This window comes from Hemibagrus wyckioides, linkage group LG15 (assembly GCF_019097595.1).
Source record: "Hemibagrus wyckioides isolate EC202008001 linkage group LG15, SWU_Hwy_1.0, whole genome shotgun sequence".
Classification (NCBI taxonomy): domain Eukaryota; kingdom Metazoa; phylum Chordata; class Actinopteri; order Siluriformes; family Bagridae; genus Hemibagrus; species Hemibagrus wyckioides.
Window position 1 is genome coordinate 15,129,608 of NC_080724.1, and position 18,672 is coordinate 15,148,279.

Sequence of the window (18,672 nt, forward strand, 5' to 3'; positions counted from 1 at the left end):
ATGTCGTAACAGACAAGAACATTGTCAGAATCTGAGACATTAGACCTTACAGCACCGCTTGAGCATTGTGTTAGTGTTAAAGTGGAGCTAGCAGTGCTAGAAAGATTCCAAAATACACTCTCCAAGTGAGCTATACTGTAGTGAACACCAACGATATAAAGAAGAAAGATAATGCTATAGCTGGCTAGCTGACTAATCCAAATGCTCTAGGGATTTCAGCTGGCTAGGTTTATCAGCTAACTAGTTATCTAGCTTATATTAATTCATACACTTTTTTTTTTACACTGTACATTCTTAACTATCTCCAACAGTCTCCAAAATGTTTCCTACAGCTTTTGTATTCTTAACACAACAGAAAATCACGAAATTTCAATATTATTTAAGAGAGAATTAACTTTTCACTCTTTGAGGTGTAACAACGAACCCCTCAATATGGAGGTTGTACTTAAGGCTATTTAACACTTGCTGTCACATGATTTAAAACATTGCGATGTTGTAGGCAGGAAGATATTGATTAATGTATTATAAGGTTGAATTCTGTGGTTTACACAGTTTGTTCAGCAACAGAAGATGACTTTGGAAAACATTTCTTTGGAATTTCTTGGGAACACAGGAGAATCGTTCTGAAACTTGGCTGCAGACTATTGCTAACAAATGTGGCCAGAAGGACACAGGAGTTTGACCAAGAAAAATCTTGCCCTGAGATAGGTTGTTTCCAGGCGCCTCTACTCCAGGTATTAGAAAGTATTGATGTTATTGCTGAATAAGTGTTATTTATTTATGCTTGAATAGTTATTCTTAACATAGCTTAATCGTTATTTGATACCCTATTTTTTTAGGAGAATACACTGAGGTGGGATTTTACCTTTAAGAACATTTAAGAAAAAAAAAATGTATGTGAAAGTGAAAAATTAGCTGAGATCAAATTGTATGTGGTAACTTTCACTGTAAGTAAATTGTTATGTGCTTCAAGTCAAGTCAAGAAGCTTTTATTGTCATTTCAACCATATATAGCTGACGCAGTGAAATGAGACGACGTTTCTCCATGACCCTGGTGCTACATAAAACGACCTAACAACATATACTACCAGTCAAAAGTTTGGACACACCTTTTAATTCAATTAAAGAAGGGATTTATTTTCTTTAGGGATTCTTCTTCTTTCTTTTTATTTAGGGATTTATTTTCTACATTCAAGAACAATACTGGAGATTTCAAAACTATGAAATAACACACATGGACTTAAGTAATCCATATGTAATGACAACAAAAAACAGTCAGTTGTTATTTTAAGACACGAAGGTCAGGTGTTCTGGAATAGTTCTTGCAAGAACAGTATTGTCAAGTGCATTTGCAAAACCCATCAAGCACCATGATGAAACTGGCTCACATGAAGACCATCCCAGGAAAGCAAGACCAAAACTGACCTCTGCTGCAGAGGAGAAGTTCATTTAGAGTTACCAGCCTCAGAAATCACCAATTAACAGCACCTCAGATTAGAGCCGTTATGAAGGCTTTACAGAGCATCAGTAGCAGACAGATCTCAATATCAACTGTTCAAAGGACATTATTGTGTATTTTGGCCGCCTTCAGCATTGTTTTACAATGTAGAAAGAAATAAACATCAGGAAAGACCATGGAATTAGAAGATGTGTCCAAACTTTTGACTGGTAGTGTATAGCGACAAAACAAAACAACACAGAGCTAAGGACAGAAAGTTATCCTAGCTACATAAAATGCAACCTGTGCAACCTGGTGCAAATAGTGCAACACAAAAACACAAAACAGTACAGGACACATAGCGCCAAAAAGTTGTCAGTGGATTCAGTGCTTCTCAACAGTAGTCATTTTTGTAAGCTTGGTGAAGTATGTCAGCATAACAGAATCTAAACAATACCCACTATATACTAAAAGATATATATTGTAGGTCTTGTTTACAGAGTTAAGGCTAAAGAGTCCTAGTATAACAATAAAGGATGAGTCTGATTTTTTTATAACAGATCCGAGAAGAAATAAACGGTAAACGAATGGACTTTGTCCTAAGACATTGCTCTCTTTGATTGCTGTGCATTCTATTTCTGTGCCAAGGAAGTCATTAGGCCATAGTAATTAAGGCCAAGCACTGGTTTATTACCTGTAACAAAACATGTTGTCTTCAGAGGAGTTACATCTTGTTTATATGTAAACAAACCATTTGGGAAAATGCTAGAATAACTTTCCATTTCCACTGAAGTGACCGACTGTCATTATTCATGTTTGGTCACCGCTGGTCCAAATGACCAAGAACCCTTATAGGTTTAATTCAGGGGTTTATATACCCACACCTTAAGACTAACTGAAACCTGGGACCTTGTTAATGTTTATGAACCTAGAGAAAGTACACAGTGATACCCAGGGACTAGCAGAGCAGACATCTTGAAGTAAACAATACACATGAGGAGCAGACACTCTTCACAACATGGCATGTCACAGTAGGAGCCAAGCGTCTAACTCATTTATAGACAATTTAAAGACGAAAGCAACTGTGTGATAGAAAATGTAGACTCAAGAAGCATTTTTTTTTTTTTACTGTCAGCTTTGTAATATATGATGCAATAGAAAAGCAAGAGATGAACAAATAAATATATAAATGACAAGCAAGCATTCATATAAATATAAAAACCTATTCCCGTAAGGTATACTACTGCATGAACAGGTCTAGCAGAGTTCCTTGAAATAAGGAATGTCTCGGTTCAAGATGATGTCTACTCCGTCTGTGTGAACAAAAGCGTGGATTTTGCATGTTTTATACACACAACTTACATCACACAATCATTATGTATTTTATATTCTCCTCACTTGGCATTCCTTAGTACTCTTGAGTGTGTTTCCAGCCTGTTGTGGATTATTTTAAAGCACACATCATTTCAAACTTCAAGAGCCGTACAGTCATTATATCCTCATACTGAATGTTACGCAATTGCAAAGTCATTCTCAGGGTGGAAAAGATGATTACAGTGGAAGTTTAGCTCACATGATTTACTGCATTTTATGGAGGAGGGGAAGAGCAGGCTCATATGACCATCCTATATGGTCACAGTAATAAAAAGAGGTCAAAGAAGAAAGCTTCGAGGAGGCAAATGAATTGATCTGACGAATATTTCTACTTAAATACAGCTTGACAATACAAAATGTTTTGGTTTTGTGTTAATGTGTGCAACTAGCAGGGATTCTAATACCAGTTGATTGTTAAAAAGTACACTGATTTTATGGCAGATATTATAAAGCGGAAACAAACAAAACAAAACACTTGAATAAAAATGCCTTAAATATTTTAAGTGACCAGTTTACACCTGAAATGCCAGCAGGTGTCACTGATACACTTCCCCTGGTGATGAATGACAAATACAAATGACAAATTTCCAGTACGATGTAGTAATGTTGTAATTATTTTTTGGATTGAAAATGACATTGTATTTCCGGGACTGATTAAAGGACTCAATACGAGGAAGTTTAGTCATTTAAATTAACCATTAACCATTAATTGGTATGAGAGATAAAGTGATAACACGTAAAGTAATGGAAATTGCATGGCTGTTTATTTTAAGTGTGTATATTTTCCATAGCACATGATAAATCCTCTATATTTTATATCACTATGAAAAATCTTTCAGAAATCAGAGCAGAAGTGTTACCTTCATTATCTACCACACCATCATCCACCATGTGACAAGCATTCCACTTATCATGCTAACCTTATCATACACTCTAGAAGTGAATAAAATCAACTGTGTGTATGTAGGTCAGAGACATACTAAACTGTAATGAATGTTTTCTCTCTCTCTCTCTCACTCTCTCTCTCTCTCTCTCTCTCACCCCACACACAGACCACAGGTCTCATTACTGCCTTAGATTTCTTTCCTGCAGCACCATTTACAGTTTCATTTATATATTTTAAAAAAGTATCTAGATGGCCTAAAATTCACTGAAATGTATTGGAGGAAGATTTTTATTAATACCAACACCATGTGATGCTCTAAAAATTCTGATCACAAATTTTTTAGTAGTTCAATATTATTTTTAATGTGCTTAGATGTGCAGTAGTTACTGGATAATTCATAGCAGGTACTGAATAATGTTCTTTAATATAAATACCCTTTATTTACATGTATATCATTCATTTAAAATAAACTATAATGTACATACTCATATAATTACACAAGGTTCGGCTTTCACAGCCTATCAGTGCATTTGTTTTCCTATTACATGTGCACACTGCGTTACACTTTCATTATAATTATTAGTTCAAAGTTCATTTCTCCCAGACAAAGCATCATGTGTTTTAAATGAGTTTTCTTTTTCTTAGCTTTTTCTTTTTTGTTTTGTTTCTGGTCTGATCAACTTTTGCTTTCAGCATTTCCTGACCTGTCATTTCCAAAGTGTCCAGAGGGAGGAGATAATGCTTTGTCGGAAGATGCCTTTGACGTCTAGCAGGTAGTACAGTTTCTTTGAAACCATATCTAGACTAGAGATCAAAAACTCAGCCAGAATAGAGTAGCACATAACATAATAATAATGTATGGGAAATAGCTTTCTTTGGCAATGTGACTATTAGTATATATAATACATTATTATAGGATTATTATGATAATAACAGCAGCAACAGGAACAACACTACTACTACTACTACTACTACTACTACTACTACTACTACTAATAATAATAATAATAATAATAATAATAATAATAATAATGTATGGGAAATAGCTTTCTTTGGCAATGTGAATATTAGTATATATAATATTACATTATTATAGGATTATTATGATAATAACAGCAGCAACAGGAACAACACTACTACTACTACTACTACTACTACTACTACTACTACTACTACTACTAATAATAATAATAATAATAATAATAATAATAATAATAATAATAATAATAATGTTGTAGTCAAAAAAAGCTTATTACCAAGGAACTTTTTCCATCCTTCTTCTTCTTCTTCTTCTTCTTCTTCTTCTTCATGCTGTTATTATAACAGCTTACCAAACAAAGCACACATACATACATATACCCAAGAATTGTGCCCAAATATTAGTCTTTAAGCAAGATCTATTGTGCGTCTACATCACCGTTGTAGAGAAGAATAAGACATTGTGAAATCTAAACTGTTTACTATGTAAACTACGGATATGTATCTTCAGGTGTTTGTTTGTTTTTTACATTATTATGAAGCGACCTATTCATAAAGCTTTGCAGGTCTTATACTCTATGCATGTATGCAGGTGGATCCTTAGATGCAAAACAACCCCCTGGCAGATATAATTAATAATGTCAGAATTATGATCAGAATGGCTTTTGTTTTGTTTTTTTAGGAACAAATCACTGGGTATATTCTGATGAATGCTGGTGTGTAGGGGCAGGACGGTGCAGTAAGAGGAGATCTGCTGCTGTTTGCCTGTTCCTAAGACATGATGTTACCATGGAGCAGTGCACACTGATGTAACTGCTCACTGCTGCCAAAGTCCTTAGAGAGGCGCACACTCTTACCTTCTTTTAGTCTTGTCTGAGTTTATTCCATTATATACTTTTAACACAGGAGTACTGATTTTTATATTTTGTAAAGCAAATCACTAATTTCATTGTTTAGAAATGACCTTTCAGTTCCCCATGCACATAAAAAGTGATAAAAATGTATATCACATTAGACGTCTGCAGTAATAGACTAAACCTCACGTTCTGGCTGGACCCTGGACTCATGAGAAATGTATATACATTCATTATGAATGAGGATGGTTTTATTCAGCGGGCACATATCGTGACACTTCAAAGCGAACGTGCCGAGTGCAATACAAACAAGTGTGTTTATTTAATCAGGGGTTAAACTGGGATTAAATCGGGATTAGGAACAGCAGCGTTAAAATTAGTATTCGGGGTTCTCAACACTGGGATCATGGAAATGTGATTAAATTATTTCATGTACCTCTTTCTGTCTAGCACGTTGGCCTGGCAATTCAAGCATTCTTGGTATACTTGCTATATTTTCTAGAAAACATTTATTACAGTAAAGTCTTTAAGCTTGACAGGGTGATTTAATGATGATTATGTATCTGGACAGCGGTTAACCCCTGCAGAAAGCATTATTCTGTATTAATAATATAATCATTACTGTATTATGGTCATCATTATAATCACAGTTATGCTATGCTGTGATTTACCTTTCCATCAGATTATAGCACAGGAGCTCAGTTCTGCTCAGCGCTCAGAATAAGATGAAGAAGGAGGAAGTCCACGCTCTTCAGCATGTGCAGTGTAGCTATAGTGGTTATGGTTATAGTAAAAAATGTTAAATCCTTCTTCATTATAGCAAGGCTACAGATGAACTATTTATTTATGAACACTAACGTGTATCTTACTCACATATGGGGCAAACACTTAATCATGGAGGGACTGGAAGCTATGTGTGTGGTTGTGTCTGCTCGTACAGTATGTATGTGAGATGTTTTGTATATATATACTAATAGCATATTATTACAGCTTCATAATGCATTATTAAAGTTTATAAAATGCTTACACATAATCAGTACTCACTTACAAAGAACTAGAAGCACGGACAGAATGATTTATGCATGTGTGCTTGGTAGAAAGTGTTTCCAGCTTGATCTTATTTCCAGAAAGTGCTGCTAAAATACATCAAATACAATAGGTGATCGTGTGAACTGATTATGAAGTATTTATAGGACTTCAAATCACTGATGGGAATGTGAAAGGATTTGTTTTGCATGAATGAAGTTTATAAATGCTACAAAGGTAGTGCCTCTCATGAATTCACTTTCCAGTATTATCCATTTATGAAGGTAGAGGTGTGACACCATGTTGAAGATGAAAAGCTTTAACACTGTGTTCCTGGCATAAATGTGATACTGTCTATACAGAAAAAAAATCACAACAGGCCATCACAACAAAGCTAAAATGTGAAAGTAGATAGTGATTCCACTTTCTCCTAACACTTAAACCAAGAAATCTGCCTCGATTTCAAGTGTCAAGTACAATGAAATATCAAAAGCATATAGACTCCACTTGATAGTGCACTGACTTTTGGACCCAGCTGTATGCATTAAGGTAAAGGCAGTGTAAGGTGTGTCTTATACCTGTGTGCACACCTTTAATTGAGGTGATCTTGTAAGGGCCATCTGTCCTCCTGTGCCTTTACAGATGGGTCTTGTTAACTCAGTCCACTAATAACAGCCCTGTAAATGAGCTGGAGCAGGGAGAGCCATTGGGGGAAACACACGAGCTCAGTGCAATCTGTGGTGGGCTTAAGCTTTCCGTTCCTTTGTTAACTGAACAAAGTACTGAAAAAACATTTTTTTTTATCCTTATTACTGACCTCCATAGATAGTGAGAAAGACAGACAAATAGATAGATAGATAGATAGATAGATAGATAGATAGATAGATAGATAGATAGATAGATAGATAGATAGATAGATAGATAGAAATGTTCTTGGCCCAACTGTAATAAGTTTCTACAAAATGGAAAATAAATTAGCAAACATTTCACTCACAAACTGTGATTAAAAAAGAAAACGCAAGAACGTCTGAGTGTACTTTTTTCATTTCAAAATAATACAAATATGTTCTCTGGATAAATTTTATTCAAGAAATCCTTAAAAGAAATCGGAATGGGTCGGAATATCCCAGGAGTGTTATTTATCACTCTTCGGTATAAAAGGTAAAATATTAGTCATTCATTCCTAACTGATCAGCGTGCTTACCCTTTATGGAATCACACCCAGTTCACGTGATCATGTGAGTAAGATGTGATCATGTGTGGATAACACGAGAAGATGCGTTTGGACAATGTTAATCAAGAAAAGAATTATTCCTGTGAGAAACTGATAACGTTAATGTTTCATTAAAAGGTGTTAATGAGGAGAAATGAAAAAGGAACATAAATAAACAAATCGTGAGAAAAAACAATGAAAGAATTGTGAAAATCTCATGTTAGAATGAATCATGTGAAAAAAAATCAATCTGTTAAGGTAATAAACACACACACACACACACACGCACGCTAAATGTTATAAATGTCGGAAAACTCATCAGCAACTTTAACTTAACAAGATGAACAGATTCTCTGTGCTTTATTTAATTTTCTCATACTCAAAATACATTGTAATTGCTTCTCTGTAATAAGTATTGTTACCCTTAATGTAATAAGCAGAGTTACTAATATTTGTATTTTATTTTTTATTAAGGAATGTACTGACATTTCCATCTGCACTGTGAAATAAAGCTGTGTACAGACGCATTAAGAGCAGTCATCGATGAGGTTTCGTCTCTTTATCTGTTTAATGTCTCAGTATTTGAGACTAATACTTTCTAATCATTAAGCAGTCTGTACAGTTCTGGACTTATTAAGGAGTAGCGAGCAAGAAATAATGTAAAAGAAGTATGGGCATTTTGTTGTTAATGATGTTTTGCTGTTAGCCTCAGACTTTTGGACTCTCGTGTAGTTTATACTGTATAAACCTTGCTTTTATTGGGGGGGATGGGCTTTCTTTTTTTTTGATCCAAGCCCCACTTTGCATGTTGGTTTGGTTTCACATGAAGAGTGAAAGCAGCAGCAGATGGGCACAGAGCGTCCTTGTCTCATGCCTCACGGGGCCCATGCAAATCTATTTGAATAGAAAAACGAAAATGAGAACTCTCTCATTCTGCTTTCAACATTTTTTCCTTTATTTTTTAAAACTCTCGGGCTATATTACATTCGCACACATTACTGTAGTCATCATGTCTGCCCACATCAGAGATCTGTGACAGTGATAGAACAGTGTATATATTTTATGAACTCACATTCCATTTTAACAATGCTGGTCTTTTCAGTAATTCATTCTTTTTTCTGCATTGAGGTGAGTCAATAAGCTGTGCTTTGGCATTGAAAACATAGGTGGGCCTTTCTCTTTCAACTCAAGAATCACACAGTAGCGATTTGCTTGTGATGCAAATATCAACCGAAACATATGACGAGACTAATGAGCTAGGAAGCATGACATAGACGTGGCCTGAGGCCTATTTGAATTTCAGCAAGCGAGAGGGAAACGCCCAAGTTACCTCCAGTTTAAGGGGATGAGACCTGGACAAGGACGTCACCTGCTGATATCCGACTTTTCGGCTCGCTTTGTTTGCGATGTTTTTCGAAGGCGGGCTGTGAGCAGGCCATCTTTGCAATGCTAATTGTTATTTTCAAAGAACTTTGTATATCAAATGCACACTGGTGGCCAGTTGGCTGGCTGGTTAAGTCACTACTGGTAGAGTCTGTAGTTCTTGGAAACGGTGAAAAATGAAGCTCGTTTGATCTTAAGGGTTTTCTTTGTCAGGCCAATATTAACGGACAGATTTTGAAGAGCAGTTGTTTGATACTAATTACAAAAGAGCCTTAGAGGCTACTTCTGAGGAGACAAATCCTGTTTATGAAACTAATGACAGAGTTACAGAGTGGAGTCTACCACAGCATGTCTCTCTGTCCTTTGAAGTGTGTATGCGTATGTGTGTGTGTCTACGATCATATCGGTGTGTACATTCGCTCCAGTTTTTCTGTGCCTCGGGATAACCATTGTGTCTCGGCCCCAGATGAATAGGCCCTAAGCCTTGTGCAGTCAGCAGCTGTTTCCTTTGAACATGCAGAGACAAAAAAGACCCTAAATCTGCAGGCTTCTTTCATCTGTGCATTTGATACCAGTCTTCCTCACTTCTCTCTTCTTTTGAGCCGTTCTATTGAATTCTGAGGTGTTCGAGTAAAATATAATAAACACCTGAAATCCACAGGAATATTCGGCGTCACTGGATTTCCGTTTGACATAATAAGCCTTTGATGAGTATTCAGTGTAAGGATTTTGTTATAAGATGGAACATAAATGGACTTATTTGGCACAACTATATGTCACGAATCCACAAAATAAGTCATAATAGTTTGCGAAATGATTATTTAAAAAATATTTGTTTATTATTATAAAAAAAAACAACAACAAAAACTCAATAGCTGTGATTACAAAAGTTTTTACCACTGCCGGTGTGAAACCCCAAAATTAGTACGACTGCAATCTGTTGCCATCAGAAGTCATGTAATTAGCTGAATGGAGTCCGCCTTTGTGCAAGTAAAGTGTCACATGATCTCATAATATATGCACCTGTTCTTTTAAGACCCTAGACTTTGCTAGAAAACGTACCTAAACAAACAGCATCCAGATGACTGACCAACTATGAAAAGGACAAAATATCAATCAGGGTTTAAATCTGGAAATGTATTATATCATTAAAACCATTATTTAAAAACATGGATAGAATATGGTGACACTGTAGAGAAGGCAGTCCACCAAAATTATTGTGTGGATATGGGTAACTCTTAGTATGATGCTACCACCACCATGTTTCACTCTGGGGCTTCTCTATGTGATGAACACTATTGTATTAATGTGTTGAAAAGGTTTTATTTTTATTTTAATCAGAATCCTTTTCTTCTTGTTTGCTATGATTTTTCCTTCAAGTAGGATTTTGTATAGCTTCATGCAACTCAACACGCAACATAAAGCCCAGATTTATAGAGTAGACTGACCGTGGTTGTCATGTGAACAGTGATGACCTCAGAGGTATAAGGCAAAAGAACATAATTTGTGTGTGTGTGTTAACCAGCAGGACACCTGGCACATTCCCAGTCAATGAATGCAATAGGATATTGAATATTCTGAAAATATAGAAAAAACATTCACAAACAAAACCTCAGGTCAGTCATGTGTCTTTAGTCAACGGAAATCTATAGTGTACCACTAAAGGCAGTGCTAGTTTTTTACTTGTATTTTGCACTCAATTATAAATGATCAAGCAAAGATTTTATCAATTAATCATGTACTATTAATATGCTTCAATAAATGTTAGCTAGCGTTCAGGTCAATGGCTATGGAAAAGTGTGCTGAATAAAAACCTTAAAAATCCAGTAAGAACAACATGATAAATCATCATTTTTTCCCCCTACATCTTATCTTTCAAACAAAGGTTTGATGACTGATGAGAGTTAGATCCTTCTTTCTTTCCACAGCTGACCTTGAAGGTGTATGAGGAAAGTTTCAAAACTAAAAATAGCAAATTGTAATAAAAAAAAACCCTACATGTGGAGTGCATACGATAACCAGCAGGACACCCAGCAGCAGTCTGACGCACTCCCACTCAGCTAGGGCAATTAGGAGAATTTTTTAGGGCAGGATTTCTTGGCCGCATGCATCCAGGGGCCCAGTACAGTACCAGGCAAAGGTTTCCACCAAGCTATTCTTGCATAACCCCTGTTGATAACGCTTGTGCATTTTTCAAACAAGCCTCCCCAGAAGGCCGACATCTTTTCCCGCCCGTCCTGACTTTACTCATACACAGCAAAACGTTTTTCATAGACACCAAACTCAGCTTGGGTTTGGAAGGTGGTTATCTCCAATGTGGTGAGGCTTTTACAATTTTTTTTTTTACTGAATAGACATGCCTATTTTAATATCTGTTCCACTTCTTTGGATTTTTATTCATTTGAACTCCAGTGAAGTCCAGTTGGGCAGGGCCTGTTCTTCCTGAGGTAGGTCACCTGAGGTTACAGCCATTTACACTTTGCATCACAACTTCCTTTATTTTTATGTTTTCTCTTTCCGTACCCTTCGACATCGTACTAAACTTCGGCTTTTTTGGTCATATTAATCTATCACTTGAGACACATTTTATTCATGATGTAAACAATAGCAGTGTGTTTAAAATGGCTTCCAGTGCACTAATATTCCTGTTCCATAAAATAAGCAGTAAAGCATTAATGACACTAATGGCAGAAAGCCATGTCCACTGGATGGTGCTTCATTACAAAGAGCTTTGTATGCTCTGAATTTCATGCTATATTGCTCTTAAGCTCAGGGCCTCTTTATTGGAGAGTTGATCTCTGTACAATGTTTACCGAGCAATAAAAGTCCGGCTGCACTACGATGGCGCCTTTTTATTAACATCATCATGTGTGTTAATGTGTAGCACTCTCTGAAAGACATGCAAGGAGTGTGACAAACATGCATCTCCAGTGTGTCCAGGGTTTAGGATTTCAGCTGTTTGGATTAAGGGAAAAGGAAAGAATTGTGCATATTATTTGCATATAGTAAAATGGGGGGCAGGAGTTTGACTTTGGCAGTGTGTTGTATTTATGACATGAAGATACTCACAACGGCGACGAGTTTATATCAAGGTTGAAGACCTTTGACCGCTTACAGACCTAGTATATCTTATTTATCTGTTTTTCTATGCCACAAGTTCTCAGTGTATTTTATGTGCAAATGATATGAAGGTTTAACTTCAGGCGATCTCCAGATTCTTCTGAAGCCTCAGTGTATCTACGGACCTTTTCTCTTACTGTAAATCAATTTTAATTGGGATCTCTTTTTTTTTTTTTCTTCTTCAGTTATGTGTAACATGAATCTTCCACGCTTGAAGTCAAGGACACTGATGTTTTATGTTTATTTTTCAAGAACCCAAGAACATACATTAAAATATATATATTTTTAAACAAATATATACATCAAAATATCATTCAAGAAATAATACAAAAGCAAGAAATTAAATAAGTATTAAATAAAAAAAATACATAGAAGTGTCTTTTATAAATAATACACAAAATATGTTCAACAGATATTTAAAAAATACATCAAAATATGTTTTTATATACCATAAAATATATATAAATAATTCAATTAAACTACATAATAGGTTAACTGAAATGTATCAAGATATAAGAATAAAATATAAGATAAAATATAACACTTTGCATCACTCCAGTTGATTAAGCCCTTGTTTGTACCTCTGTGGGTTTATATAAAATTATAAAGGGGAAATCAGTTATTCATTCTCTTCAGTTTATGAAGTATTTTCTGTATTATAGTTACAAGATCACAGCAGTGTTGCCTATTAGCTACCATCCAGCTTTAGCTATGGAAGTATGTTGAATTATAACGTCTTAAACATCCAGCACCAAAAGTTCTGGTTTTTGTTGGAAAAGAAAATGAGTCATTTCCTCCAGAGGTCAGTATCACTGGGTCACTGCTGCACTGTTCATGAAATATTTATCATATTTAAGTATAAGTTTGATAAGTCAAGTGTTGATAAAACTTTGTCCTAAAATCCAACAGACTCACACTGCCCTTCATTTACATACAGTCAGCATGCAAAGTATTTTCTGCAATGCTTTGCTTAAGGGCACATTTTTAAGAGCTACAAGAATCCTTCAAACGTCCTCCTATTCAACCCACATAAAGATTTATAAAGCCTAACTCCAACCTTTTTTCATGTTAAATATACAGTATGAAGATGTTGACATTCCTCAACTTGATGTGGCTGAAGCTTAAACTCGTTTTTTCACACATTTTTAGTGTATCTAATGTATTTACACCTAGAAGTCATTTTAAAAGTAGCCATCAGTAGTAGCTGACAGATACAATTCAGCTTTTATTTACAACATCATATTTTCAGTAGGTCCAAAATTTATATGCACTTTGTTTAACGTTTTTTATTGCCTGAAATTGAAACAAATCCTTGGTTTAGTCTTCCACAAGCTTCTCAGAATACTGACATTTACTTATTCCTACTGACCGATCTCGTGTAACCCAGTCAGATTTATGATCATTGCACGCTATGATGTTGCCACCCTCATGCTTTATACATCCAGGATGGGATGGTGCTTTTTCAATTAGCACCAATTATTATGGCCAAACAGTAAAATCTTTATTTTATCTATCCAGAGAACAATCATCCAAAACACTAATGATCACCTGCATTCGTCAGTTTAGCTTTTTATGTCCGTTTTTTGACTGACTGAGTGGGAGCTTCCTTATTTTGCAACGCTCTTTCAGGCGTGCAGCAATGTAGGACTCTTAATGGTGGATGTATACTTTGGTACCTAATGTCTCTAACATCTTTACAAAGTTGTTTTAGGGTTGAGTTGAACCTATTCCTGGGAATTAATTTGTTCCTCTTTCATGAATGCAGTGACTGTGAGGTTTATATTTGTATATATCAACTGTACATACACCAACCAGGCATAACATTATGACTGCCTGTCTAATATTGTGTCGGTCCCACTTTTGCTGCCTAAACAGCCCTGACCCGTCATAAACTGTGTATTCTGACACCTTTCTATCAGAACCAACATTAACTTGTTTAGCAATTTGAGCAACAGTAGCTCGTCTGTTGGATCGGATCACACGGGCCAGCCTTCGCTCCCCACGTGCATCAATGAGCCTGGGCTGCCCATGACCACACCCATGTAGCTGATTCACCACTGTTCCTTCCTTGGACCACTTTTAATAGATACTGACCACTGCAGACCGAGAACACCCGACAAGCGCTGCAGTTTTGGAGATGCTCTGATCCAGTGGTCTAGCCATCACAATTTGGTCCTTCGTCAAACTCGCTCAAATCCTTACGCTTGCACATTTTTCCTGCTTCTAACACATCAACTTTGAGGACAAAATGTTCACTTGCCGCCTAATATATCCCACCCACTAACAGGTGCCATGATGAGGAGATCGTCAGTGTTATTCACGTCACCTGTCAGTGCTCATAATGTTATGCCTGATCGGTGTATATGCTGGTATTGGTAGATTTTAACAATAAATGAACTGGGGATTGGAGCAAAAGCAGTGCTGATATATCCATAATAAATGTTTATGACAATTGATATGATGTATTTTATATAGGTGGTCCTTAAATGAAATACTTATATATCTTATATACAGAAAACTGTTATGTCCATCCATCAATACACCCCCCCACACACACACACACACTGCTGTTATGAACTGAATTACACATTACATTGGCCTGCACTGAAAGAGATGAAGAGATCTGACATACACCACTAGCTTTAATAAGTTTCCAGGGCTTCAGTCTCTCTGGTGTAAAATATATCACCAGGACAGCAGTTTGGCCTCCTGAGACTTTTTCTTCTGCTTGCTGAGAACACAAGTCATGACAGGATTAAGGCAATTTGTGATTTCGTACCTTGCTCTAATTAACACAGGTGCCAGTCAATGTCTTTGTAATGCACTAGCATTTTGACAGTGTGGCTTGTGAAATGGAACTAGATTAGAGATTAGTGTCTGTAAGCATGAAATTCATTGGAACAACAACAACAATAGTAACAAAAAAGATATGGCATATGATCATCTTTTTTGCGTATTGCTTTGAACAGGATTGGGCAAATGCAGCATTGAGACATCTAATACAAGCATGTGCATCTCATGTGTGTTTGTTGTGTATCTGTGGCAACGTATAGCGTAAATAGTTTCTAATGACTAATAGAGTGATCATTATGATATTTAGTATAGAGTGTAGAGCCCAATTTTGTTATGTTAAAACAACACTGCCCGGAAAAAAAACCCCTTTAGCATCATTTGCACATATCTTTGCATTTCTTATTAGATTCTCAGATTGGATTAAGCTGACTTACTACCCAGCGAGCGAGCGCTTTAGCTATCAGTTCCATAGTAACTGCTCCAGAGGGATGTGAGGCTTAGTCGGTCTCCCTGTGATCGCTGCTCCCTGTGGGGAAAGTTGCATCACACACATCTTGCATCATTACCTGGACTTGCTGCTGCTCCTCCATCTGTGTCCTCTATATCTATTCTCATGGTATGAAAAGGTGAGGAATAATACGCTATTTTTGTGAGTCAGACTGAATACTGAAACACAGGTTCATTTTTTTTTTATTATATATGAGATGCCAGATTGCAGTTTTATAAAAAGCTGTATAGATTAAGATATAATATATGTATAATACGTATACTGTAAATAGCAGATTACAAATTTTCTGGCAGATTTGCTCCATCTTCTTTTCAAAATAGTGCCACAGATTCACACTGGGCTTCAGATTTGGACACTGGCTTGATGTCCCTGTAGAACGTTCCCCTTTTTGTGTTAATCATGTGTCAATTGATTGGGCCTTGTTGTTCCTGTTTTACAAGGTGTATTGAAGCATGTAAGGGTGGGGATAAGTGAGATATAGCTTGAGATACGTTTGTACCACACATAGCGTTTTAATAGGTGGCCACACACACACACACACACACACACACACACACAAAATTGTGCTAACTGCGACATCTAACCTCTTAGACATAATTTTACGCCTGATTCCTATATTATGAAGTTCTGTTACCTTACCTTTTCTTTAGATTGTGCTCCAATTTTCAGTTTCTCTCTTTTCCTTCAGGTGGTTTTTGTTTAGACTATAGGAGCTGCTTTAGTAATTTACAGATGAAGGCTAATTTAAATTGAATTATGTCCTGGTTAAGACTTTTTTAAAGTCTTTGAAATGCTTCCTGACCAGAGGCATTAGTTTGCAATAAAATCAATATGTTTATTTATCATTGGTTATTCAGACAAATTTGAATAAATTCCTTTGCAAGGCACTGTATATCTTATATTGTACAGTACAGTATAAAATGGTATAGTATAGTTTTACAAGGTGTAATACGGGATATAGTACAGTATAGTATAGTATAGTATAGTATATAATCATTACTTTTCGCTGTATGACAACCATCCTAATGATGTGATAAGTGCTTTTGTTAATTTATAAAGACAGCAGGTGTGTTTATGAAATATAAGATTATGTTGTCCTCTGAAAAATACACATAGCTTAACAATGCCACATATGCCCTAAAACCCAGCCATGCAGACATGGCATTTAGCGAGAACAATTATAGGAGAGAACTCTAGGTCAACATTCAACCTGTTTTCTAAATAAACTCTTTAGTCCTTGATTTCCCTTTCAATATTGTGTGTATAACAGAGGCAGCCCAGGTGTGTTTGATAGTGAGCAGGTTGGGACTAAGGGTTGCTTTATTTCACAATGCATTATGTTGTCAACAGCCGAGTAATGGACTGTCTGTTAATTTGAATGGAATCACCTTCATTTTCAGTTTACTGGTGGCCATCATGGCCTGGTTGGCTGTTTACTGATTGCGATCATCTTAGCGGAGGATGCATTATTGCACGCGTTATTGTTGTCTGAATATGATTAGGGTCACAACGATCTCAGGAACCAGACAGCACTGCTGATGTCCAGATGTCTGACATTTCAAACATTTCTAGGGAACGATTATGTAACAAAATCGGTTTTACACGAAATAGTTTCTTAAGCATAAGCTAAATGTTAATGCCGATATAAAGTAGCCTAGAACTTAAGGAGTACATTCCTTCAACATCAACAGTAAAACTTCAGGGATAGCAATCTATCTAGTTAGGAAGCTTAAGTGATTCACCTGCTTTGGTGCAAATGAAAGTGACTACAGGTGCACTGGAGAGCCAACTGCAAGACAACCTCCAAAAGGGAATAGTTTTGCAGGTGGTTGCCACAGACAATTGCTCTCTCCTTTTCCTTCCTGACTGATTTGTCTCTAGTTTCGTGTTCGGTTAGGGCCCTGGTCACTACTCGTAGCATGAGGCAGTACCTGCAACCCAAACAGATTGCACACGCAAGATGACACATGTCTCAAGGAGGTTAGATTTGTTTGATAGTTTCAAGGGCATGATGGAGATACTGAGAGATGGGCTATTATGCCAAAAGAGCTGGACAGAGCCGTAGAAGGGCAACAACCCAGTAACAGTACCTTTGTGAGAGGAGGAGAACTGCTACAGCTACTGGTTTGCATGTTCCTGACCAAACTGTCAGAAACAGACTCCATGAGGGTGGCATGAGGGCCTGACATCCTTTACTAGGACCTGTGCTCACAGTCCAGCACCGTCCATATCGATTGGCATTTGCCAATGAAAACCAGAATTGACGGATACACCACTGGCACCCTGTTCTCTTTATGGATGAGCAGGTTCACACTGAGTGTCACACATGTGACAGACGTGAAAGAGTCTGGAGATGGCGCGGGGAACATTATTCTGCCTGCAACATCCATCAGCATGAGTGCATGTGATTTTCAATCCAGCCCTCAGTGGGTTGACTGTTTTAAATGCCCCCAGGTCTCTCGTTCTCATTTAAGACCAGAAGTGTACCACACATTTCACCCATAACGTATAAATGTTTGCTAATTTTTTCATTTTGAATAAACTTACCATAGATTATCTAAGAAACAAAGAGGCTAGGTTTATGGCTTTTATATCATCAGAAATGGAATAAAGACAACATTTAGAGTTAAATAAAAGAGTTTAAATAAAACACTAGAGTTCAGTAAGGCAGTATCTGCAGTATGGCTTATATATCACACCTTTGACTGCAACACCACACACACACACACACACACACACACTCTCTCTCTCTCCATAGATTTGCCTTTTGCCTACTGCAGTTTATGTGTATGCATTCTACAAATTTATCAAGTACCTTAAAGATATTCATGTTACACTGTCCCTGTTTGAGACGTATGTCTTCTCGGTTATTATTGCAATCCATGAAAATTAAAACCTCAAGCATAAGCATAAAATACCTCAAACTTCTACATACACGGGAAAATGAAACCAAAAGCAAAACATCTAAAGATAAAAAAAAATCAGATCTCTGTTACTGTTTTTGCAATATTGTTTGTAAAAAAAAAACATTGCCCTTATGAATAAAGCTGTGTTTAATTTATTAGATAACCTGTTGTGGAGAAAAGGAACTTCAGTAAT